Source organism: Anas platyrhynchos, chromosome 1, assembly GCF_047663525.1.
Source record: "Anas platyrhynchos isolate ZD024472 breed Pekin duck chromosome 1, IASCAAS_PekinDuck_T2T, whole genome shotgun sequence".
Lineage (NCBI taxonomy): Eukaryota > Metazoa > Chordata > Aves > Anseriformes > Anatidae > Anas > Anas platyrhynchos.
The window spans coordinates 75,702,804-75,707,931 of NC_092587.1; the positions used below are offsets into that span (position 1 = coordinate 75,702,804).

At 46.2% G+C, this 5,128-nt stretch overlaps 1 long non-coding RNA gene across 3 annotated transcripts; it reads right to left on the reverse strand.

Annotated features, from left to right (window-relative positions):
• On the reverse strand, window positions 1-4,634 carry LOC140003150 (uncharacterized). Of its 3 annotated transcripts, none has more exons than XR_011811194.1 (2): window positions 1,087-4,634; window positions 1-257 (listed from the first exon to the last, which is right to left on the reverse strand). It is a non-coding gene; the product is annotated as an uncharacterized lncRNA (long non-coding RNA). The 3 variants fall into 3 exon arrangements; XR_011811192.1 differs by having other exon boundaries at window positions 1-365; XR_011811193.1 differs by having other exon boundaries at window positions 1-384.
• Between the last annotated feature and the right edge of the window lie 494 nt (window positions 4,635-5,128).

Genomic DNA, 5,128 nt, shown 5'->3' on the forward strand with positions numbered 1-5,128 from the left:
TTAATAATAGAAAGGAATTTATTGAGTAAGCAACAGCAAACAAAACAGCGCTGGGCGGCCGGGGAGTCTCGGCTCCGCCAACGGCGCGCACCTCACCCCCGCCAGGGTCCCTTTTTATATCTTGGTAATTCCGGGATTACGCAGCACATCCTGGTATATTCTACGACTGTGCGCACTGTTGCTAGGAGGTCATCTCTGTCCCTCTGGTGGTCGTGAAGATGAAGGCCGTAGTCTTCCTCAGCGTTGTGGTTCAACTTCTTTTTTTATTTGGTCATGTTGGCCCAGCGTGAGACAGGAAGGTAGGATGTTGATACACTAGTTTAGCAACTTATCAGGAGATGGGTACACGAGCTTTGCAGCAGGGTCTTTGAACAAAAGAGGCAACTGAGATGCAGAAGGAGAGAAGGGGAGGGGGTTCTCTTTTTTGTTACATTAAGCAAAAGAATTTTCATAGTGTCTAGCCAAGCATTATACAGCTCCTTACTTCAGCAGGGAGCTTTTGCAACTCCCGCTCCTCAAACAGAACTCCTTGTTTTTATAATACAAAAGACAATGAACAAACATTTATTGTGTATTACAGGACGGAAGGGGCTGTCCCACTGAGCTGCAGAGAAAGGCAATGCAGGAGAGGCAAAGGTGTCTGGAGACAGGTGGAGGGGAATGGAGGCCAGGGGAAGGCAACCACGAGACATGAGGATAAAGGGAGCATGAAGGGACTGGGGAAGAGGACAATGGGAGAAGGAAAGAAAGAGCCAGGAGCCAGCAAGGCAACCCTGTTCAACACTAAAGCTCTGGTGACAAAATAAGGGGGAAAGGAGTGGGAAAAAGAGTGAGGCAGGGCAAAGTGGGCAGAAAGCAGGAGAGGAAATAAATGGACAGGAAGAACCTGATAAAGAAAAGGCAAGGGAGCCTGTGATGCTGAGGGCCTCTGGGCAGCGCTGCTAGCGGGGAGGTGACAGCCTGGTGCCCAGTTCCTGCCCCATCCCTGTCCCTAGAGGCCTCCAGCATTGCTCTGGCACCCAGGCCCTCACCAGCAGGCAGTACGGTGCTCCAGGATGGGCTGCAGATATTCAGGTCATTGCTTACCTTCTTGTGAAGATGTGAGATTTCACGCTTCCACTTGCAACTGGATTTCTAATTTGGCACAGAAACTCAAAAAAGAAAAAAAAAAAAAAAGAAGCACCAAAAAATCATGTAGTTACAAAGCATTACAACACATGCATTAGCGCCTCAGTACAAAGCCCACATGAGAGCCAACTTTCCAGTGTAATTTTCCTGCACATCTGCCAAGCAGTACATGGAAAGAGCCATCTGCAATGTCTTATGGGGGCATTTCCCGGTCATAGCTTCCAAAGGGTAACTAAAAACTGAGTTCTGTCAAACGTAAGCCATCGCCCAAAATGGCTTGAGTTTTAACAAAAATGTAAGTTAAAGTTGAGAGAACAAATGATGACTCTCACTGTTTTGTCTGCTCTATCTGTATCTGGAGCTCATCAGCCCCCTTGGCAAAATTAACATTTCATAAGTACTTTATAATCCAATTTATATTTTAAGCATTTTATCTAAAAAATTAACAGTCTATCTGTCAGGCACTGTTCATTAAATGTTTTTGGATCAGGCAGTATTCAGGATCACCACCATCGTGATTATGCTTACATTTTGATCTCTGGATGACTGATGATCTGCTGCAGCCAGCAATCAAGGGAAACAGGGCATTCATTGCCCACCTCTGGGAAGCACCAGCTTCAAGCTGAGCACCTTGGTGGGACACAGCCTTTCTCCAGGTACATGTTGTGGAGCTCAGGAGAAAAGTGTCCAGGTGAAAAGTGTCTTTCACACAAGAGACTAGGCTAAATGATCTAATGGTCCCTTTTGGCCTTAAAATCTTGAATCAATGAATTGAAATCTAGGAAAATAAGTCCCCAGACATAGGAATGAGCTGGCTCAATTGCAAATAGGTCAATTAAACCTCAACTGCCAACCTCCTGGGTCTTCTTTAAAGTAAAAATTGGATTGAAAGGGATGGAAGTATAATTAAACTTAAAGCTAACATGGAATTTCTCACTGCCTATACTACACTCCTGTGTAAAGTTCCCGTGCTCCCCTGAAAAACTGATATATTTTCCATCTCTATCCACAAAGGTATTCTCTAGCTGGGCTTCAACATAATGAGTACAAGGCTGGACTCACCAAGTGAGAGTCCCTCTCCTGCTCTAGGTTGCAGGTAGACCTCTCTGTTTCAGAGCTGTCTCATGGGAATGTCCCATGGAGCACACCAGGGTACTCCATGTCCTGTCCCTGCTTCCCAAATGGGACTGCACCAAGCTGCTGGGGGGCCCTGCTAGCCACCATCATGCCGCAGCTGTGCAAAGCCTCGCTACTCTGTGACACCCCTCCACAACAGGCTCTGGTCCACAAAGCATCCTGGGACTCAGCACAGAGTGGTCACAAGGCCCAGGATAAGGCATTTTGTTATTTACAATGAGTGTCTACAGCTGGGCCACGACTCTCACTGCTCAAAAGTACTGCTAGAAATTTCTCTCATTTCCTCAGAACTGCAGACTAGTTGCATGTTCTGGGCAGGATGGGTGAGGAGAAATATGAGCAAAGTGAGCAAAGCAAGTTTAGCATTTTCCATCCTAGCATCTTAGCCCTGCTCCTTCTTCTTGGGTCGTGAATCTCTTTGCTCTTCTCTCGCTCCTTTTTCCTTTCCTTTCCCACTGCTGCATGTCCTGCTTCCTACCCCAGCCCCCTCATCTGCTCCTTGTCTTATCACAACTTCTCATCCCCTCTTCCCCTCACCCCTGCATCTCCCCTCTATCTGTCTCTCAAACACACAAAACTCTTCCAGAACATTTGAAACTGGACTTCAGTGGAGCTTCTGAGATGCTTCACTTTTGCCTTTGATGACTGCTGCCGTACCTGGGTGGGCTGGGAGATGAGGCATCAGGAGCTGAGCAGGGCTGAGCTTGCTGGATGTTCCAGCACAAGGCCTTCAGAGCTGCGGGAGTGTCGCAGCAGGATGCAGCGCGTCTGCAATGTTAATAGTGCCATCTTTTGGATAAGGTGGAAAACTGTGCTGACTTCCTGATGCCATCGAAAAACTCACAGGGCAAACCTCACAGATTAAAAAGGATGTTTCTTCTTGCTCTCACCAAAATCTCTGTCTCAATTACCCTTGAAGTTTTTGCCAGGAAAATTATTCTTTCCTTCAAACTCAGAATTGCCCTGCAGCGTGTCTGTACAGCATCCAACAGTGCTGTCCCACTTCAGTCAACTGCTTTTCAGTGGTGTATCACAGAGAAAAACACTTTGAATGAGACTTTTCAAAGAAACTTGGGTGCCTGACGAAAGCCGCTATGGCTTGTGTACATAACTCCCAATGACTGAAAGTCTGACTTGAGAAAAAGCATGCCAGTGGTTCCAGGATTTGTCTGCATTGCACTGTTCTCTAGGTTTGAATAAAAGGAAAAGGCTAAAACCCAGAAATGCCCTGTCTGTAATATTATACTGCTTCACATAACACACAAGTGATGCTGTCTTAGAAATTAATCCTGCATCTGCACTGGAGCTGAGCTTTAAAAGCTCAGTAAAATGTCCCAATTCTTGGAGGGGCCCTAAACTGAGAATGCACTCATCCTCAGTAGTCATGCTGAAGCTTTTTGCATCCAAGCCAAGATTTTGTAAATCTAAGTCAGCTCTGTCTCTTGTGCCTAATAATATGAAGCAAGAAATAGCCCAGCCTTATAAAAATTGCGGGTTTTGGCCTCAGCCCATATTGATTATCTAGCTCATAAATGAAGACCAAACTTCTGGTTCTTGTCCAGACAACAGTTGTCTTGGAGCTCCATGCCTACAAATCAGAGTGGCAGACGTGGGCTGTTCTCTGTTAGTTCAGGCTTCACATTTTAAGCTTCCTTTGTTTATATACATTTTTCTTGAGTAAAGTTTTTTGTTGTTGTTTTGTTTTATTTTGTTTTTCCAGTTGCGTGCTCTTCACGGAATCACAATGCTCACTGACTTCTATAGATTTACTCTAGTCAAATCCTACTGCCATGAAACTAATGGCAAAAATGCTGCTGATTTTATTGTAACCAGGGTTTTTCCATTGGGAAACCCTGGTCTTGAGGGTAGCTTTTGGAAAGCACTGGACTAACCAAGCAATGCAAGCAGGCAGATGTTCTGCCACCCCCGATTGCACTCTGCTGAGGGTCAGCCTCCTCCTCCTCTTTGCACCTGGAATACATTTACGCTACTAAAATATAGTTTGTAGGTTTAAAGAGTCTATATAAAGGCTGTATTGAAATGCTGCTCCAATTATGCCGAATTAAGCACATGCTTTTGAAGAGTTGAATCGTGCCCATAATGAGCATTAATTTGCTGGGTATTGATGTGAAGATTTCGGCTGCATAGGCAAGCTTGCCCCCTTGAAGCCAGTTTGGTCTTGGGGCCTCTCTCAGCACGCTTCTGGCAGAACAACAGCTTCATCTCGAGGGCTGGTTCACCTCCTCATCCCTCCTTCCCTGCCGCATTGAGCTGCAGCTCTCCAGAGAAGAGGGGGAAAATTCCTGCACTTGGCACAGGGACACCGATGGAAAGCTCTCAAGTGTGGATGACTTTCCATCCAGCTGGAGGGCCCTCGGATGAGGAGATGTCTGCTGCCCAGGCTGAATTATTTTCCTCAGTACTGAGCACTGGGGAAGGGACAAAGCCATCAATGAATGGAGAATTTGGACCAGCCAGTGAAGGCCACTGGTGCTTTTAAAAGGAAGAGTCTCTACTGCAGAGCCAGGTTGGCCAGCTGGGCAGGATACTTATACCAGGGCATGGCACATTTTTGCCCTGCCTGGGCAACTGCAACCCCAAAGAAAATATTGCAAGTGATGGTGGGCACCAAGCTCATTCCTGGACTTTGAGAGAAGCCCTCATCACAGCGGGAAGATGCTTGTGCAAGTATATCTGCACTATTATTCTCTTGGAGCTGTTTTCTTTCTGGCTGAATAATTTTTTATCCCTTAGAAAAATGAGTGCATCTCTTCATTTCAGCTCCACATGTCCCTGAAAAGGAGGGTTGTGTGCCAGGGTGCTCCCAGAAATGATGGTCTGAAGCCACATTGTATGACTAGGT